The sequence below is a fragment of the Ixodes scapularis genome, unplaced genomic scaffold, assembly GCF_016920785.2.
Source record: "Ixodes scapularis isolate PalLabHiFi unplaced genomic scaffold, ASM1692078v2 PGA_scaffold1__304_contigs__length_218370807, whole genome shotgun sequence".
NCBI lineage: Eukaryota > Metazoa > Arthropoda > Arachnida > Ixodida > Ixodidae > Ixodes > Ixodes scapularis.
In genome coordinates, this window is record NW_024609846.1 from 109,391,581 (window position 1) to 109,413,442 (window position 21,862).

Here is a 21,862-nt window from a genome sequence, read left to right on the forward strand (position 1 = left end):
CACTTGGAAGTTCCTGACTAGTTATTGGGTCTTAAATATTATCAGCCTGGAGAGCCCTGTCTGCATCCTGTCTTTGCAATTTTCTCTGTTAACCTCTTTGGTGATGTGATGAATTCGTATCATCTAGTAATACTCGACAATCTTCTTTGATACCTTGTAGATGTGATGATCTAGTGGGTCACAGTCAAAGAGGTGGGGCTCAAGTTGTGTAAACAATGCCCTCTCGAAAACCAGAGTCAAGATTTCTATAACTAGGCTCTTGCATCTTACATGCAACATTTTCGTGTTGGAGTACTGAGTCTGCAAAACCCTGAGGCCTCTCTCTGCAGCGTCGCAAATGGCAAGTGCATCCTTTGAGGGTGCCACAAGTCCGCCATGGGTCTTTGCTTTGATGAGCGCAGGAAGCTCGTTCGACTGGAGAGCAGTAAGGCAGTCTTCACAAGACGTACTAAAGGCAACCTTGCGGACTACAAATCCTGCAGTGTATGGCACGACTGACTCAACCACTCCTGACAGGCTTTGTGGCAGGTCCACCCGATAAGTATAGTCATGGTCATCGTCGAAAGCTCCAAGAGTGGAACATTTACTCTGCTGAGTAACAGCAGTGGATGGTTCGACGCCTGTTACACCACTTGACACGCTTAATACTGTCACTACATCCGCAGAGCAGTTGCCTGCTTCGGACGATTTGACCTCCGTTTGGATAAGCAGGCGCTTGTAGGCCGCTTTGAATTGCGAGGCAGTTGGATTGTTGTTGTACCCTCCATTTCCCCTGATGGAGCCGAAAAATATTTCCAGGTGATCTTGGGACATCTTGTGTGTTAAGATGTACTTGAGCTTCCCTGTTGCTACCAGGTCATCAGAAAGAACTTCAATACTCTTGATGCAGGCTAGTAAAACAAGAAACCCAGTTTCCTTTCACCCATCCGTTTTCTTTAACCCATGATAGGTCGTCCGCTTGCATCCCTCAGCCTTTTGATGTAGCTCTCTGCTTCTTGCAGAGATGCCTTCCCCGCAGCTGCATTCCCGTGGCACAGTGGTGCTTTGTAAGGCCTGGCCAGAGGATTTTTTTTTAATTCAGCAGGTCAAACAGTTGGTCAAAAATATGTATGAACCGCGCTGTGGCATGTGCACCCTGGAACTGGGGCAGCTTCAGAGTAAATTAGCAGAAGTCAAGAGCATCTGCGACTGAGGAACTCAAAGCTTGTACCGCGAGCTTGACCATTTTCTGCTTTGTCCATTCGAGATGAACCTTCGTCACAGTTTTCATTGTTGTCCCCTGCAATCCCGACGTCTACAAATTCTTTCATCTTTTTCCCATCCCACTTCATGTGCTTTCCGATGCTTATCTCATCCATGAGCAGGGCACAGATGACTTTGGTGCCTTTCTGTTCATTTTCTCTAACAGTGAGCTGCAGGGATTCGAACGCTTCAGTGGTGAACCCAGGCGCGTCATTAATTGAGCTGTACCATGACCGGATTGAAGACGAGTGGGGAAGTGCCAACTGAAAAATGTTTCTCACATACTCGTATGCCTTGGTTGAATAGGTCTGCAGCGTAAGAGCGAAACACCTTAGCTCCCGAGGGTATTTTTCTGCAGTCACCTTCCCCTTGCTGTTTTTCAGCATTCGGAGACAGAGGTCCAGTGTTTTGCTTGAAAATGTCCGACGAAGAACATCGGTAGCATTGTTGCTGATGAGCCGCCGCCTCTGGAGGTCCTGCAGAATTTCTTCCACATGGGAGACTTTTTGCTTCAACCGCCTTGTAACTTCCTGCGAGTACTTTAGTTTTTTTTTTGTGTACAACCTCCATGTGACAATGTCCTCCATCTTCTGCTTTAAGCTGTGTGGACTTCGCACGGCATAGGTGTGCTCCGATGTCGACGTCGATGTTTGTACGACGAGGGTGTCGCATGTCGTACCACTACTGCCAACACCTTCGTCATTTGCGGTTGCTTGCAGTTTTCCTTGGCCGCCCGTTGGCTTGAGTTTGCTGAGGAAACATCAAACAACGGAGAGTTTTTGTGATTACAACATCTTTCAGATGGCACGCATGCTTGGTGTTCTATTCTGGTGAAGAAAGCAGATATTGCAATTTGGAATATTTGTGGCCAAATGACATGTTAGCGATAGCAAGTGTGTAAGGTGACTGGAACCCAGCAACAATGCCTCCAAGGGGCTGGTTCAGCAACCACGGCTGGTAGCTGCCATTGTATGTGCGGTTCTTCACAACCCTGCTGAAGAGAGGACTCAGCAGGCAGGGGTTTCCCCAGAAATTGAAATTAGGGGGTGTCTAAATTTTTAGGGGGGGAGAGGGGTTTAGGAAAGGGGGCCATTGAGAATAGTGGAGTCGTTGCACATTTAGGGTGCGCCTTCAGAAAAACAAGGGGGGTGTGCACCCCCCCCCCCCAGGGAGTGTGTAGGGGAATCCCTGGACCCAGGTCTTCAGAGGCCTCGATAACCACATGTTTGACACCGAACCAGACAACAACCATGTCATTCGACTGGCCAAGCTCACGGCCTCATGCTGCTTGAAGATCAGGCTGCACCACCAAGTGAGGCGATTAACAGAACACATTGTGGGTCCAAAGATCAGGTCAAAGATCTTGCCCATTGATTTTACTGGGCCAGTGAGAAGTCCAGTCAAGATTTTATGTGCTTTATTTATTCTGTTCGAATTTCACGCGATAAGTGATCACGCTGTATACATTATAATTTACTGGTTTAGTTGTTTGTATTCATTAAAATCAATAAAACAATTTCTATACAGTTATACTTTGAGCTTGTGCTTGTTCCTGCCTGCCCTGACCCACCCCCCCCTCCCCCCCTGTAAGTAATTGACAAAGCAACTTCACATTCACTGAAAAAAAGTCCTATCTTATTGTATTTGTCCCTTTGCCGTCTTAGGTGGGAAGCAGCTGCCACCAATTCCGATATATTGTCACGGGTGGTGACCAAAAAAAGAAGAACAGGAAATAAACAGGAAGAAATAAACGTTTAATGTGGCGAACTTGTGCCAAAAATAGAAGGGTACAAAGATAATAGAGCGTCGCGGGCGTCGAAGTCGGCGTTGCAGCACAGTCGAACGCTGGGGCGAAAACTGACTCCGCTCGCCTTGCGGAATCCCTTATGTACCCTCGTCGGTTTCTGGATCGTTCGGCGTAGAAGGTTCGGCGCGTAGAACATTCTAACCTCGAATCAGCAAGACGGTTCTTGAATTCACCAGAACATCAAATTACACTGTCAACAAAAAGGTGTAGCCGCGGCCAGGAATCGAACCCTGGCCTTCTGCGTAGGAGACAAGCGCGATAACCGTTAGGCCATGCGCGCGCTGCCTACTTGGCCAGCTGCGCGCGCGGCATTACTCCCCCCTTTAAAATGTGCATCATCCCGATGCAAAACAAAACGAAGCAAATAAAACAACGGTAAACTAAAGAGTCATTTGGAACACATAAGGTCCACAGTCCTATCGAGCGTAATACGGCTTCAGTCGCACGACGTGGACGACTTCCGGTCGTGGAGGGCGGCGTGACGAAGTCCGTGTTCCGTCGGGCACCACCTCGTAGTTCAGATCCCCGAGTCGACGAAGCACTTTGTAAGGTCCAAAGTAACGTTTCAGGAGTTTCTCGCTGAGACCGCGGCGGCGAATCTGAAATTAGCATAAAACCGCTTGTAAAAAGCCCACACCCGCACCCTGTCTCCGGGCTGGAAGTGGACGTCCCGACGACGAAGGTTGTAGCGGCCAGTGTCGACACGTTGTTGAGCCTTAATCTGGAGTCTGGCGAGCTGACGGACTTCTTCTGCCCTTTGGGCAGCTACCTGGGCGTCGTCGCTTGTGTCGACGGCCGGTTCGTGGAGTAACATAGCGTCCAGCATTGTCGTTACCTTGCGCCCATGCACCAGTTGAAAGGGTGTCACTCCGGTGGTCTTTTGTACGGCCGTGTTGTAGGCAGATGTGACGTACGGCAGCACCTCGTCCCATGTCTTGTGCTCCACGTCGATGTACATGGAGATCATGTCGGCGATGGTCTTGTTGAGTCTCTCCGTTAGCCCGTTGGTCTGCGGGTGGTACGCCGTGGCGCGGCGATGGCTGGTGTGGCTGAGACGAAGGACTTCTTGCGTCAGCTGGGCCATGAATGATGATCCACGGTCTGAGATCAGGACTTCGGGAGCGCCGTGCCGGAGGACGATGGACTCGATGAAAAACTTCGTGACCTCAACAGCCGTTCCTGATGGAAGGGCTTTTGTCTCGGCGTACCGCGTGAGATAATCGGTTGCGACGATGATCTATCGGTTTCCTTGCGTCGACGGTGGGAAAGGTCCGAGTAAATTCATACTGATTTGCTGGAATGGGGCAGATGGCGGCGCAATAGGCTGAACAAGTCCTGCCGGTCTCGTCGGTGGCTTCTTCCGTCGTTGACACTCGTGGCAAGATCGGGTGTAGTGGTGCACTGTCTTCGCAAGCTTGGGCCAGTAGTACTTTTCGCGTATACTGGCAAGAGTCCTGCTGTAACCAAGGTGTCCCGCCGTCGGTTCATCGTGGCAGGCTTGAAAAATTTCTTCTTGAAGACTGGAAGGGACCACCAACAGCCACGCCGTGCTGCTGTCGCTAAAGTTCTCCTTGTAGAGCACACCTTGTCGGATGGAGAAGGTTGGCAGTGTTCGTACAAAATCGCGGGGAACGGCGCTTCCTTGTCCCTCTAGGTGCTCAATGAGTGCTCGTAGCTCAAGGTCGTCTCGTTGGAGTGCTGCCATGTCGTTGACATCCAGAGCGCCGAGGAAACCCTCATCGTCGTCCTCTTTGGTGCAGGAAGGACCGGCCTCGACTGGGGCCCTCGACAGGCAGTCGGCGTCATTGTGCTTCCGGCCGGACTTGTACACCACGGTCATGTCGAACTCCTGCAGTCGTAGGCTCCACCGGGCGACGCTTCCGGAGGGGTCCTTCAGATTCGCCAGCCAGCAGAGGGAGTGGTGGTCCGTGACCACGCGAAAAGGACTTCCATACAAATATGGGCGAAACTTTGTTATTGCCCAGACGACAGCGAGGCACTCCTTTTCAGTAGTTGAATAGTTCCTCTCCGCGTTAGACAGCGTCCGACTTCCGTATGCGATGACTCGCTCTACGCCGTCCTGTGTTTGGACTAGTACCGCACCCAGTCCGGTGTTACTGGCGTCGGTGTGGATCTCGGTTTCAGCAAACTGGTCGAAGTGGCCAAGAATCGGGGGCGTCTGGAGTCTTCGTTTGAGCTCGTCGAATGACCTCTTGTGCTCTTCTGTCCACTCGAACTTTACGGCGTCCTTCGTGAGGTGTGTCAGCGGTGCGGATAGTTTGGCGAAGTCTCGAACAAAGCGCCTGTAGTTGGCACAGAGTCCGAGAAATCTTCTCACTGCCTTCTTGTTGGACGGCGGCGCAAATGCAGCTACGGCGCGGGTCTTCTCGGGGTCAGGTAGAACACCTTTGTTGCTCACGACGTGGCCGAGGAACTTTAGTTCCCCATAGGCGAACCGACACTTTGTTGGCTTGAGTGACAGGCCGGCGGTCTTGATGGCTTGAAGCACGGCTCGAAGTCGTTTGAGGTGTTCATCGAAATCTCGTGAGAATACCACGACATCGTCCAGGTAGACGAGGCAGCTCTGCCATTTCAGACCTGCCAGCACGGTGTCCATGACGCGCTGGAAGGTGGCTGGTGCTGTACAAAGTCCGAACGGCATCACTTTGAATTCGTACAGTCCGTCGGGAGTGGCAAAGGCAGTTTTCTCCCGGTCACGTTCGTCAACTTCAATCCGCCAGTAACCACTCTTCAGGCCCATCGACGAAAAATATCGGGAGTGGCGCAGTCGGTCCAACGTATCGTCGATGCGGCGGAGCGGATAGACGTCCTCCTTCGTCACAGCGTTCAGCCGACGATAGTCCACGCAGAATCGCAGGGTTCCGTCCTTCTTTACAAGCACAACCGGGGACGCCCATGGACTTCTTGAGGGTTGAATGATGTCGTTGTCGAGCATCTCCTGAACTTGATCTTGAATCACTTTCCTTTCCTAGACTCGATACGGCGACTGGTGGACAGGGAGTGCGTCGTCGTCGGTAATAATGCGATGTTTCGCCATTGGTGTTTGGCGAACTTTCGATGTCGTGGCAAAACAGTCACTGTATTCGGCGAGAAGATCAACCAGTTGCCGGTGCTTCGAAGCTGGGAGCTCGGGGTCGATGTCGAGCGGCGGTGGCGTCGTGCTCTTCTGCTGTGGCGACGAGGTTTCCTCGGAGACTGCGGTGACCACGGCTGGCGCCTGAAGCTCCTCGACGTAGTCCATTGTGGTACCCTTCGTTAGGTGCTGCGGTTCCTCTCGAAAGTTTGTCACGAGAACAGTTGTTCGTCCTTCTTGAAGATCCGTTACGCCTCGTGCGACGCCAATTCCTTTTTCAAGGTGCAGTTGGACGCTGCCTTCCAGAAGAGCTTCATCGTGCATGGCTGCGTCGGTTATGACGGTGACGAAAACACTCGACCGCGGCGGCAGATTCACATGGTCGGCTGTAACTCGGATCGCGGATGACGTAGTGTTGGCCTCCACCGGCGGCAGAATAAGCTTTCGCAGCGTCAACTGGTTTGGCCCAAGGTCGATGACGGCGCCATACTCGCAGAGAAAGTCCATTCCGAGGATTACGTCCCTCGAACAGTCTTGAAGAACGACGAACTTGACAGGGCACGTCTCACCATGGATCTCGACGTGAGCAGTACATCTCCCGACTGGTGTAATGAGGTGTCCTCCGGCGGTTCTTATTTGTGGTCCATCCCACGGCGTCATGACTTTTCGAAGGCGGCGGGAGAGCCTCCCACTCAAGACTGAGTAGTCTGCTCCGGTGTCCACGAGTGCCGATGCGTCGAGGCCGTCGATCAGAACGTTCAGGTTGTTGGACACCGTTGCAGGAGCGTCGTTGTGATGCGTGGCGTCGGGAGAGTGGAGGCGCTCCGTCGTTCTTGGAGGCTCTTTACGTCGGTTGTCTTCGGCAACTCCACCTCCAGGGGTTGCCGCGCCTAGTTTCTCCGGCGAGGAGCGAGGGGTTACAGGCTTTCACGGCGGGGTCGGTGCATCGGCGAAGCTGGGCGTCGCGGTGACGGCGACCGGAACTCCCGGCGGGACGCAGGCTCGGGGGACTGAGGTCGTCGCAGGTACTCGTCGATCTCAGTAGGGCGTTCACCATGACGGGGGCGCGGGTCGTTCGGGTGGAACCCGCGCAGCCCGAGTCGTCGGTATGGGCATCGGCGGTACACATGGTCGGCTTCTCCGCAGTGGTAGCAGAGCGGGCGTCGGTCGGCCGTTCACCACACATTGGTCTTCCGGGGTGCACGGCGCTCCTGGCTGGCGTACTGGGGCTGGTCGTCGCGGCGTCGGTCGTGCTGCGGCACAGGAGACTGGCGTCGGGGCGGCGCGACATAGGCGCGAGGAGGAGGCGGTGGCCGTCGGGCCAATGCGGCGTAGGTCACGGTGGGCTCCTCGGGTGCAGCTACGTTGCAGGAGCCTCCGGTGGAATTTCCCGCTGAACCTCGTGGCGGACAACTTAGGCTATTTACACCGAAGCCGGCTGGTGGGTAGCAGGCAGGAGCTTCTTAATTTCCTCCCGGACGACGTCCCGGATGATCTCGCGAATGCTTGGGTTGCTGGAGCCAAGGTCGCAAGCGGACGGCGAGACCGCGCTGACGCCGGGTAGCCTCTGGTAGTGGCTGGCTCGGGCTTGCAGTGCACGCTCAATGTTCGTCGCCTCGGTTACAAATCCTTGAAACGTCGTCGGTGGGTTTCGTACGAGCCCACCGAAAATGTCGTCCTTCACGCCGCGCATCAGGATACGCAGCTTCTTTTCCTCGGTGGACTGAGGGTCGGCGTGGCTGCTCAGGCGGAGGACGTCTTCAACGAAGCTGGTGACCGTTTCGTTGGGACCTTGAGTTCGTACTTGAAGGAGGTCTTCCGCTCGCTGTCGTCGTGTCTGGTTCGTGAATGTCTCCTCCAGGCCAGCGATACAGGTGTCGCACGACGTAAGCGACGCCTCGTGGTTCTCGAACCACTGCCTCGCGGTACCCTCCAAGGAGAAGTAGAGGTTTTGGAGTCGCTGCTCAGTGGTCCAACCATTATGGCGTGCTACACGTTCGTAGTGCAGAAGACAGCCCTCTACGTCTTCGTGGGTCTCGCCATGGAAGGTCGTCGGGGTTCGCTGGGCAACAGGCAGGTAGACGACGGCGGCGGCGGTCGGGGACTGCGATTGCTGGTCGTCCATCGTCGGCCTCGTTGGCTGCCTGGTCCTGGGTGGCAGAAGTCCGTATTCCGGGTGTAGACCTTGGGTTCGGTGACTGGTCCGAGTTTCAGGTTCCGCGTTGAGTGGTCTTCTCACGGGGCTTGGAATCGGGCTTGCACTGCGGGCCCTGGGAGGGGAACGCTGCATGGGCATGCGGTACCCCGCACCTCCACCAAAATGTCATGGGTGGTGACAAAAAAAAACAAAAAAACAGGAAGAAATAAACGTTTAATGTGGCGAACTTGTGCCAAAAATAAAAGGGTACAAAGATAATAACAGAGCGTCGCGGGCGTCGAAGTCGGCGTAGCAGCACAGTCGAACGCTGGGGCGAAAACTGACTCCGCTCGCCTTGCGGAATCCCATGTACCCTCTTGGGTTTCTGGATCGTTCGGCGTAGAAGGTTCGGCGCGTAGAACATTCTAACCTCGAATCAGCAAGACGGTTCTTGAATTCACCAGAACATCAAATTACACTGTCAACAAAAATGTGTAGCCGCGGCCAGGAATCGAACCCTGGCCTTCTGCTTGGGAGGCAAGCGCGATAACCGTTAGGCCACGCGCGCGCTGCCTACTTGGCCAGCTGCACGCGCGGCAATATAAGCGGTCAGTGTAGTGTTTGATGTGAAGAAAGAATTGATGAGGTAAATAAGGAACGAAGAAGACGATGCGAACGGTACTGCCATGTCGGCGTTCCCTGCTTACTGTGCTTAATTAATCGGCTACACTACATTTGGCGACGAGGTAAAGTGGTTTTCATTTTCATTGACGTCGCAGCATCTGCCATGCGAAGCTCGAATAAGTCACGCATTGCTGCCGCCGCTTCATTCGTTTCTTGAACGGCCTGGGAGACCTGCGGTCCCATGGGACCAATGGCGGGGCATGTTCGAAAATTACCTTGACTGCGTCGACGAGGATTTTCTTACGCCGAAACGGAAAAAGGCACTACTGCTACATGCCTTAGGAACAGAAGGTCAGCAAGTCTTCTTCACGTTGCCTCACGTCTCTGCCGCTTCTATTACTACACTGCCTACAGCAACGGCGTCCACGTCATGTGCTACTGCGTCCACGTCAAGTATTACCTCTACTACTAACGTGTATGAAGATGCTATTGCGACTCTGGAGGCACGCTACGCAGCGACGTACAACGTAATTACAGAAAGCCGCAATTTTCGCCAACGTACTCAAGCTCGAGGCGAAACAATCGATGAGTTCCTCACTGCATTACGAGAACTTGCACAAACTTGCAATTTTGGCTGGTTACCGGACGAGGCAATACGAGACCAACTGGTAGAAGGAGCTTCCATAACACACGTCCGGGAACGACTCCTCCTGGAAGGCTCTGCACTTACCCTTGAAAAGGCTTTGAAATTGACACGCAGCGTGGAGCAGTCCAAGAAGGAAGTGCAAGCCACTGCGGACTTTCCTGCGGTTGTCCAAAAGCTACGAAAAGTCAGAGGAAAGAACTCCAAGCAAAAATATCAACAAGGAGTTGACTGCCCAGCCCGTCAAGAGAAAATATGCTACCGTTGCACCTCAGCAGATCACTTAGCAAATGCTGCTACTTGTCCAGCGAAGAAGAACACTTGCACAAAATGCAAAAAGCAAGGACATCTGAGCACTGTTTGTCGGAGTATGGCGTCAGCGATGCAGGTTAGCTCTCACGCCACCAGTAACAACGAAAACTTGCGTTTGTGTGAGACACGAAAAGAAACCAATCCTGTCACAAAAGTCTTGGAAGTTGTAGAAGTTCACAACTTCGGAATATATGTGACAATGCAAGTGGAAGATCAAAATATCATGTTCCTTCTGGACACTGGTTCTGCGGTTTCTATTACTTCACATGAAACCTACCAGAATAAATTTTCTACCAAGCACCACTTCAACCAGCTGCAGTGCGACTACAGAACTACTCAAGGCAGCGCATCCCATTACTTGGGATGTTTTGCGGCAACTTTCACGTACAAGGGCTCCTCGGCACCACTTGTGCTTACGTCGTATCACAAGGGACAACACTGATGGGACTGGATGGTCTTTCTGCTTTGCGTCTTCGCGTTGAAGGATCCACTCTACAGTGTATGGAAACGTCGGCTCCAGTTTCAACGGACTTGACTTCCATCGTGGACTCTACTTATGCCCACCTGTTCACCCAAGGAATAGGTCTGGCAAAGGGATACGAACATCAGGTCAAGGTGAAGAAAGAAGTCTCACCTGTTGCTGTAAAACTCCGTCGATTACCACTTATGGTTTGGGATGAAGTATCGAAAGGACTTCAACGCTTACTAGAAATGGACATTATCGAACCGATCAGTGCATCTGAATGGGTATCGCCCATTGTCGTTGTCAGAAAAAAAGATGGGAAGCTAAGGCTCTGCGTGGATCTCCGTGCTCCTAACAAAGCAATCGTTGTGATTGTTTTCCACTACCAAACACGGAAAAGCTACTGAATGCTTTGAATGGGCCGAGGTATTCTCAAAACTGGACCTAACAGCAGCCTACCATCAAGTCCTCCTTGTGCCGGAAAGCCGTGACCTCGCTGCATTTATCACGCACCAAGTCCTTTACCGCTTCAAGAGAGTATGCTTTGGCCTGGCATCTGCACCCTCAGCGTTCCAGAAGATGATGTCTGACATATTTCACGGATGTAGTGATGTCGTTTGCTATCTTGACGACATCATCATCTTCGGTTCCGACGCAGATGACCACGCAAAGAACCTGCTGAAAGTTCTGCAGCGCATCTCTGAAACTATAGCCTAAAACTCAATGACATATTTGTCTTTGGAATCCCGAGCTTGACGTTTGTTGGACATACTGTCGCTCCAGAAGGTTTAACTCCTCTGCATGCCAACGCCAACGCTATACAGAACGCCCCTATGCCAACGGATCTTCATATCCTGCTCTCCTTTTAAAACTTGCACGATACTACTCAAGATTTCGTCGTAATTACGCGGACAAAGTTGAACCGCTGAGAGATCTACTGGTGGTGAGAAGGCATTCGTGTGGACAAACGAAGCGCGGCTGTGCTCCGAGAGGATTAAAGTGCTGATCTCCAACTGCAATCCAGAATTCCCAGAATTCTGCAACTCAATCCAGAATTCAGTGGTGTGATTGCTGCGCCAGTTGCGCCAAACTGCGCCAAGGGGCTAACCCTGCTACATCCTGCTACATTTCGCCGAAATATGGGCAATCTGCGCCAAGCCTGCGCCAAAAGACCAATTTTCGTCGTGTTTCTAAACTGAAACTAAACTGAGTACCGTAATTGAGCATGCGTGAGCTAGGTAGCGCATGCGGCCGCCCCACAAAAAGTACCCTGTGTCAATCGTCCATCTGGTTTTGCACAGTTTTTCCCGCCACCTCTCGTTTCACGCTCTCGTCGTTCATGTGTCTCGGCTCGTGTCTTTTTTAAAAAAAAAAATTCAACGATAGATACGGGCGTGTGTTGACGCTTCAGTCGTTGTACAAAGCGCTCCAAGTACTTTTTGACCCTGACTTGCTCAGGTTCTTTTTTTCTGTGTGTTTAGCTTGTACCTCGCCTGCCGGCCTGGCAAGCACGTGCCGCTGGACTGTTTTTTTTTTGTTCTTTTTTCGTATTTTGCGTACAACTTTGGGAACCAGTTGGCGACGGAGCGGAGTGGCATGGTGTCTGTTTCGATCGAACAGCCATCTCCACTCCCGCGACGAAGCACGTGCAATTGCAAGCCTGCCGAAGTTCCGTCATGTCATGTGCATGCGGACATGACTGCACGACAGAGGCACCAGCCGGGACGCTTGCAACCCATTGTTTTATGTTTGCATACTTTTGACGAAAATCTGGCACGTCGGGAACCAGTAAAACGGTGACAAGCGGTTTTTCGGAATTGCTCGGCAACGCCCACAGCACAGTTCACTTGTGGGATGTCTCAATGTCTCTTTGGAGACATTGAAAGTGGGAATTCATTACTAGCCAAAGGCAAAGCGAGGCTTGCACTTCAGTCGGAGACAGCTTCCATTTATTATATCATGTAACTATGTAGTCAACCTAATGCTGTGATATTTACTAATAAGCTGGTCGTTTTCAAATAAATTTTAATATGTGCAGTTTGGTTCTTATTTATCTATAACGGTACATATATATGTATAATTTAACTGAAGCATTGCAAAATGTGTCATGCCATTGGTTTTTCAGTTACATGCTGAGAGACTCCCAGGTGGTCGAACTTGACCATAATTTGTTTATTGCGGCTAGCGAAGTGGCCTTCGTTTGTGCAGCACTTAAAACAAATATGTTTATTTTTCTAAGAATATCTGCTCCAAAAGCCACTTTTGCTGCTCCGAAACACTGTTTTAGTTGCTCCAAAAGCAACTTTTGCTGCTCCAAAACACTGTTTTGCCTGCTCCAAAGGCCAGCCTTGCTGCTCCAAAACAAGGTTTTGGCTGCTTCAAAAGGTGCTCCAAAACGGCTTAGGCCAATCACATCACTGGAATTGCCAGTACTTGCTGCTACAGACGCATCTGAATATGGAATTGGCGCTGTCCTCCAGCAAGCTAGCGGATCCAACCTTCGAACCGTTGCCTTCGCTTCACGAACACTTTCACCAGCAGAACGCAAATACTCTGTTGGAGAACGAGAAGCCCTCGCATCTGTTTGGGATCTAGAACATTGGCATGTGTACCTTTGGGGAAGACCATTCACCCTCTACACGGACCATCAAGCGCTTACCATTTTATAGAGTTTTCAAAGCACGGGTCATCGTTTACTCAGAATCGCTCGATGGACCGCACGTCTACTGAATTATACCTTTGTTGTGTGCTACAAGAAGGGTGAGGACAACCTCGTCGCAGGTGCTCTTTTTCGACTACCATTACCTTCAACATCACCTGATAATCTAGATGAGGAAGTTATTTCGGCCATAACTCAACATCCTATCTCCAAGGAGGACATCCAGATTGCAACATCTGCAGATGCTGTGATTAAAAAAGTTAAGCATTTTCTTTCTACAGCATGGCCATCGAAAGGTAAACTAGGTACTGAATTTTTACGATACTACCAAGTGTAATCTGAGCTATCAGAGGTGGATGGCTTACTCCTACGTGGAGAACGGGTTGTCGTCCAATCTACGATGACTACCAAGGTCATCACCCTGGGTCACGAGTCACACTTGGGAGTCGTACGAACAAAACAAAGGTTGAGACAGTGGTATTGGTGGCCAGCCATGGATGCCGAAGTGGAACACGCTGTTCGAGGTTGTCTGATCTGCCAGACAGCAGAAAAGTCTGCAAAGACATCTCCGGCTCCTCTGCATCCCATACCACTTCCCGCGCATCCCTGGGAAAAGATTGGTATTGACATTGTTGGTCCAGTCGAGAGGGAAGCACAGCGCAATCGATTTGTTATAACCGTCATGGATTATTTCAACCGCTGGCCTGAAATTGCTTCTGCCAGTACTGTGACTTCTGACGGAGTGACGACATTCCTGTTGACTCTCGATCTTCAGTTGTGAAGGGTATCCGACTGAGATCGTCTCCGATTACGGAAGCCAATTTACATCGGCAGACTTCGAGAATTTCTTACGGGAACGTGGCATTCGTCACAGTTTTTCATCCGTATACTACCCGCAGGCAAACGGCCTAATCGAGAGATTCAACCGAGTTATGAAAGGATTTATTCAGCTGGCACTACTTCAGTAACAAAACCTTGAGGAAGCACTAACCGAATACATCGGAGTGTGCAGTGCAACGCCTCAGTCAACCACTGGTGCATCACCTGCATATTTGTTGCACAACAGACACCCTCGAACGAAGCTGAATATTGTCGGATGGCCATCGGAAAACTTCTCCACTGATCCGACAGCAGCATTGAGTGAGCTGAGAGAACGAGTCAAGAAACATCAGCGCGCCTCACAAAAGTACGTGGACGACAAGAGGGGCGCACGCATGCCTGCCCTTCAGCCATGCGATTATGTATGTGTAAAATTACCAGGACATCACGCTAAAGGTGACTTACGATATTCAAAACCACGAAAAATACTAGATTGCCAAGGACAAAATGCCTTCCTGCTCGATGATTTCAAGGTTTGGAACGCCAGTAAGCTCTCCAAAGTTCCACGAGAAGTCCTGCCACAGATTACTTCCGTGGAAGAGAATAGCCTGTCACCAGTGACTTCATGGTTCCAAGCAGATAATACACTCCAGCCAGACAATTTCTCTTTGGCGGAAGAACAGCTCATATCAAAGGCACCAGACGTTGACCAGCAAGGACCGCAAACGCAGCAAACGCAGCCCCTTCGTCGGAGCTGCAGGGAGCGAAGGCCTCCAGAAAGATTTGGGCACACAGTGCCATAATCATTGCACTCAGAACTGATTAAGTTTAGTTCGTTCATTTTAGTACTTCTTCTTTTTGTTTGTTTATATTTATGCGTACATTTCCTTCAAGAGAGGGGGAAATGTAGTGTTTGATGTGAAGAAAGAAGAAGTGATGAGGTAAATAAAAGAACGAAGAAGACGATGCGAACGGTACTACCATGTAAGCGTTCCCTGCTTACTCTGCTTAATCAATCGGCTACACTACAGTCGGGTAATTTTTACGCTTGACAACCAATCAAGCTCCTCTTTGGAGGTCGAGATTCAGAGACCATCCTTACTAACTGGACAGTTCAACTATACCAATGATAATGGCACATGATTTTCAAAATGCTAATGACATGTCCATTCTGGATTATTTAGATGAACACTTTGACGATTTTAGTCGGTTAGGTGACGTTATTGATCTGTGGAGAAAATTCAAACATGTTGTTTCTTATTGTACACATCACTTTGCTTCGTCAAGGAGCGTGAGAGCAAGGCGACACAATCCATGGGTAACGAGAGAAATCTTACAGATTAAACGAAAGGTTAAGCGCAAAAGGAAAAATAAAACGAAAATGTTATTGGAAATTGCAACCTTGAGAAAGCAATTGAAGGGTCTTGTCGCCCAAGCTAGAGACGATTATCGTGGAAACGTGCTCTCTCGCCACTTGCGGGAATCACCGGAAACGTTCTGGCTTTTTTTCTCTTCCAATAGGGAAAACATGTCTCAAGTGAAGGTAAACGATCAGGTTGTAACATGTCCTATTACGATTGCAGATGAATATAATAAGTACTTTCACTCAGTTTTTACTTCCTCATGTGACCAGCCGGGAGACCAAATTAGCGGCTCAGATGAATCCTGTATGTCGGATCTGGTTCTTTCAGAAGGCGGTCTATTTAACTTGCTTTTATATATTAACGTTAAAAGAGCTTCTGGGCCGGGTGACATTTCCAGTGAGTTCTTGAAAAGATACACCGAGTGGGCCTTTCAATATCTCGCCATAATCTTCCAGGCCTCGCTCCAACAGTCCAGGTTATTAGCAGGTTGGTTGTGCGGCAAAATAGTACCTATTCACAAATCCGGGGACAAAATGACCGTTCAAAATTACCGTCCCATATCTTTAACATCGACGTCTTGTAAACCTTTGGAACAGATTATTTCAAAATATATCACTGAATACTTGGAACAAAACAACTTATGGCATATTCAACTGGTCGTTTTTCGGCCTCTTGGAGCGCTCTGAAATGCCGGTGTGCATTCAACTGGTCGGTGCCAGGCGCTCCAAGTATATTCGCCTGGTTCTTTCAGAGCGCTCTCGAAGCTCCGACTCTCGGCGTCCTCCGAATCGGAGCGGTTTCAGGCGCTCTGACTTGGAAGTGGGAGCGCGCGAGAGATCTGGCTGCCGACCGGTCACGTGACTCCAGCCATTCCGCCATTTTGCTTTTGTGTCGGAAGCGGACGGCGAGAATGCAGCTACTCCGTAAAAAGAGGGCTGCGAAAAACAGCCGTCAGTCTAGACGCCGTCACCGTTGTGTTGTGCTCCCCGAATTGAGGTGAAATGTCGTTGAAACGAAGACGTTTAATGTTAGTGGTGGCACCGCCAGTGCTGCTGGCGAAGCTAGCAGACAGCGAGAACACCAGCAGCTCGGACTACGACGACGAGGACCGTGTTTGCGAAGCGAAGTTTGCCGAGCTGTTTTACGCACCTTGTACCTAACGTTGCCTTGTACCAACGTTGCCTTGTACAGTGCCCAAGGTCAAGGCCTATGTTTTTATAGTGCGAACCTACTCGGACAAACCGGTAAGAACAAAAGTACGAGAGTTTCCAAGCTGTAATGTTGTCTTTTTTGATAGTTTCGCAGGAACTTCCGTTTGGCACGGCTGGCTTGCGATGACCTTATCAGCGTCCGCGTTGACGGTTGCCATTTTTCAAGGATTTACGGATGGATGGATCACTGAATACTGCTCAACCCTTTGAATCCAAAGAGCAAAAGTTCCGCTAGAGGGCGGCTCGCGGCGTCCTGTAGTGGCGCACGCCACCCTCTATCCGCTCGGCTTGCCGCTCTGAAAAGTTGAAGAGCGTTCGGCTGGGCGCGCCGATTCTCTCGCTCCGATGCGGAGGCGCTCCGGGATCTGGTAGCTACGACTCGGATGATTGGAGTGCTCGAAAGTGACCAGCCGAATATACCATTAATATACAAACATCAGTACGGCTTCAGAAAAGGACTATCGACGGTAAGACAGTTTCATCTGTGGTAAATAAGCGCGGTCAAATAGACGTCGTGTTTTTGGACTTTTCCAAGGCGTTCGATCGCGTGCCTTATAACAAATTAACTGGGAATCTTTATTACTTAAGGCTAAATAAGAGTGTAATAATGGGGATCAGGTCATATTTAACTAACAGAACACAGTATGTCTGCTGTAATGATGCATGTTCTGTTCCGCTAGCTGTTTATTCGGGGGTGCCACAGGGGTCCGTATTAGGTTCACTTTTGTTCTTGTTATATATTAACGATATGGCAAAAGATATATTTCCTGCCATTCAGGTAAAACTATTTTCAGATGATTGCATGCTGTTCGTTAATGTGTGTACAATTGCAGACCAGGAATTACTAACGCTTCTCTAGAAAAACTTAACTTATGGTGTAAAGGATGGAGCATGGTAATCGATTTTGACAAAACGGGTTTTGCAGGATTACAAATAAGAAAAAAAAGTTAGAATATCGATATACAACTGGAGGCATACCACTAAGAACGGTAAACGAATTTAAGTATCTAGGTGTTGTATTTTCCAGTAATATGCGATGGAACAACCATGTCGACTATGTTTGTGCAAAAGCCTATACTAAGCTAGTACTGTTAAGAAAACTTGTCCATGCTAGCACTGACGTGCGGCTACTTGCTTATAAGTGCTATGTTCGTTCGGTATTAGAATACGCAAACGCGGTATGGGACCCATGTAGGAAAAATCAGAATTCTCAACTAGAAAAAAATAAAAAATCGGGCTCTAAGGTTTAATTTTTCTAGATAGAACCGCAGAGATTCTGTTTCAGCACTGAGACAAATGACACAACTCGACTCTTTGACTAAGCAAAGACAAATGGTAAGACTGAAACAACTATTTTGAATTGCAAACGGAATGACAAAGATTGACCCTCAGTTGTACCCGCGGCATTCAACATCACGCTCCCAGAGTACCACTAACGTCAAGGTGATTGCTCTATACCAATATGAAGATGATGTTTTCAAGTACTCGTTCTTTTGTAGAACAATTATTGAATGGAATGCTCTGCCCAACGAAGCTGTCAAATGCTATGATCTTAACTCATTCGAGTTGGCATTACGCGAGTGTTTGCCTGACTAGTATATGCATGTATCGCATGTTGAATATGTATTTAAAGGATACACAGGAGGCAACCACCTTGCCTATGATCCGTCCGAGTGCTGGAATGTGTTTGTTTAGCTTGTACAAACTTTTTTTTTCTCCTGCGTTGACGGCAAGGTTCGCAGTATCGTAAATAAATAAATAAAAACTAATTATCCTTGAAAGAAACTCATCAATATATCACTTGATTTTGGACGGAGGGAAACTTCGCATATATGGTGTGGAACTAACAATGACTAAAGGAAAGCCTTGCAGCTTAAGCGATGGGTTCAACGAGGACACACAATAGCTGAACAATTAAGTAATGGTATTCATCCGTACATCTGCTTATTGTGTTGAATCAGCACACTCTACTCCTCTTTGTTTTAAATATTTTTTTTTCTATGAGTAAACACGAATGTCTCGCTGCCATACAAACCTCAAATCTCCCATTGAATTAGTGACTTTCTGCGACTAAATTTGTGCCACAGGAAAGCTCTATTTGCTCCGTGCTAGTGTATGCAGACGGAGTATTGAGATCCATGGTCACAAATGAGCATTGATGTGTTAGAAAATGTTAAAAAAGCCCTTTGATTCATCTACAATTGATATGACAGGCGATCATCCATAATGAAGCCGCACAGGGACGAACTAAAATTGTGTAACCTGCTAATCAACTGTATGAATGGTCTGGACATTGGCGATTATATTACAACAACCACAAGTCCACTAAACAGGGGAAAAACAGTAAAATAATGTGCGAATTTTTCTGCTAGAGAAATATTTCTGAGACAGCTGCATAACCAGGAATTCTCTTTTTTTCGGGGGGGGGGGGGGGGGGGGGGGGCTGGAGGTTGCTGGGATGTCCATGACTTGGGGTGTGGAGAGGGGGAGGGGGTGTCAAAATACATGTATATATTATAACCTTTTCTACGTGGGCGCCGCCATCTTCAATTCTGGAACTTTCGGTATGCGTGAAAACATTGCTTTCGTCTCGCCTCGACAGTAGAACGTGTTAACATTTTAATGACAACCGTCAGTCGTTCTTGTTATGACCCTTCTATACTTTTTTAGTTGTTCGGGGTTGTAATCTCTTGCTTTTTGTACGGAACGCATACCGGATAGGGGGACAACGCTGGAGTCGGCTGGATTTCGGGCCGGGGGGGGGGGGGGGGGGGGGCTGAATGGCTACGCCTTTGGTCTGAGAGTAGCTTCTTTCAACCCACAGTCGCAGAGTGAAACAGGCTTTTTTCAGAGCTCGCTAACCTAGACTTCCCAGAAAAGATTTGTCAGCGCACAGACACTCCTCTCCAATGCGACATATAGATAACTAACTCATCCACATCATCACACACAAATTTTCATTACTAGTCATTACTCAAACTTGTCCTTATCTCGTTCTATCCTACTGATATATTTTTTTTTTCATTTTGTTCTCGTTGTATGTATGTTGCTTTAAGCTGCTGCACACCTCCCAAGCTGTTCAATTTATGTTTAATTTTTGCCTGTGCTAGAAGTACTTGAGTGTTGCCATGGCCTCTGTATACATGGCTTGCTTTAACGTCACAGTGATGTATCGTCAATATAAACGCCTCCGCCCCTCCCCCTCCAAAAAAAAATAAAAATAAAATAATGAGTGCTGTGACTATTAATGAATCAAAGTAAAAAAGAAAGCAATATTTAACAACCGTAGCAGGACGAGTACTTGACATTAACTTTTCGAGATATAAAGATTATATTTTTAAAGGCAGGGGTACTATATTATTTTAACGAAGTCTGTAGGCAGGTTGAAGATAGTGAGTATAGCACCTTCCCTTAGGCGCACAATTTTTCCCGTCCTATCGAACAGGGACTCAAACCAAAAAAATATCACTTTTCAGTTACTGTTACGGTTACCGCTCCCTGTTAATAAGGGTTTCGTTTCGTTTTTTTACGGTTTTAATTTTCACGGTTCCGGTTACCAGTTACACGTTCCTAAAAACCGGTTTATTTCGGTTTCTCCAATAATTTGTTTAAATGAAATGCTAGACAGCCATTTTATAATAAACTCTTTGTCGTGACCTCTTCTACTCGTCCCTCGTTTATTTTCGCGCTGTTCCCCTTTCATGATGTTTTAATTAGTCCCAGATATCCAAAAACGTGAAATTCAAGGAGCTTAAAAACGTCTTAATACTTCTAATTGGTCAAAAGTTGCACACGTTTCTAGCTCCAACGCTTGTTCACTACATCCACATACACTAAATCTTTTGATGCCCGAGCACATGTTACTTCCGCTACTCGGGGATCATCGCATTCTATAGAATAAAAATGAAAATAAACACCTACTTTGTAGTTCGGCAGTGTTTGTAAAAAACCCTTAGAAAGTTCCCAGTGGGAGCTGGAAGAATCATTCGCACCTTCTCGTAGCTATAGTTTATTTCAATTTAATACATGCAGACGAGTCTTCGCCCACAATGAAGGAAGGAACTGAACTATAGCTATCCTCTCGCAAAATACTGCTAAGTGGAATAAAGTAATAAAATTGAGAGCTGGGCTAGTTGGTGAAAGTCAAATATAATGTAAATGCAATAGCCCAAAACATAAAAGACTAAGGAGAGGAACGAACAGCACATTAATAACACAGAAAGTTGTAAAAATATGTCATGTGTTCGTTCGTTTCCTTAGTCTTCGTTGTTGTGCCATGTTACACCTACGTCACGTTTGCTATTACCTAGAAATTGTCTATGGTTATCGAAGCGCACATCTCTCGCTGGCCGATTCTGTGACGCTAGAAAAATGGTGCATTTATATATAATAAAAAATAAAAAAGGTGCGGACGCACAAAAGGGGAAATAAAGTTGGACGTACCTTATATATACATGGTGTTTTACGGAAGGCAGAAAAATTCGATATTGCAATAACTACGTGTCGGAAAAAAAAAGTCTTGTGTCGTTTTGGTTTTGGGCCAGGGGCCTATTGAGGAAAATTATTAATGTCCGAGGTATTAGATTGTTAATTATTTTTGCGTAATTTACTTTTAAATATTGAGTTTAAGGGCAGGGTTTCAATTAGAAAATTGCTCAGCATCATCAAAAAACCCTAAATCAACAAATTGCAGAACGATAGAAGGCACGTAAAGCATTTTACGGCTTTCTGAAAAACCGCGCAAATTCGACGGGTTTTTAAAGTTCGATTTCCTATCGGAGCGCATCTCGGCCATCTCGGCCCCGGCGGCACCGCGCCCCGTAGGGAAATAACGCAACCAACCTCTGCTGCCCTGTCATCGCGTGACGCGGCAGAGGTTGGTTGCACTATTTCTCCACGGGGCGCGGTGCCGCCGCGGCTGAGATGCGCTCCGATTACAAACCGAAACTTAGAAAACCGTCGAATTTGCGCGGTTTTTTCAGAAAGCCGTAACATGCTTCACGTGCCTTCTATTGTTCTGCAATTTGTTGATTTAGGGTTTTTTGATGATGCTGAGCAATTTTCTAATTGAAACCATGCCCTTAAACCCAACATTAAAAAAGTTAATTATGCAAAAATGATTAACCATCCAATTATCCCAGACTTTAATAATTTTCCTAAATAGGCCCCTAGCCCAGGACCAAAACGACATAAGCCCTTTTTTGTTGGAACGCGTAGTTTTCGCAATATCGAATGTGTCCACCTTTCGCGAAACACCCGGCCTGTATATATATATATATATATACACAGGGTGTCACAAATGAAAATTTACACGTTTTTTTTACCGCAAAAATAAACTAGGCATCGGCGAACGCTCATTTTCCGCCCAAAGGTAGAGCTAGAGGTCACAACCAGATGCCAAAGTTTCAGGCCGATCTGATAACTTAATCAAAAGTTATAAGTGATTTTCTGATCATTTCAATGGAAAAATGGACCCCATTTTCGCTC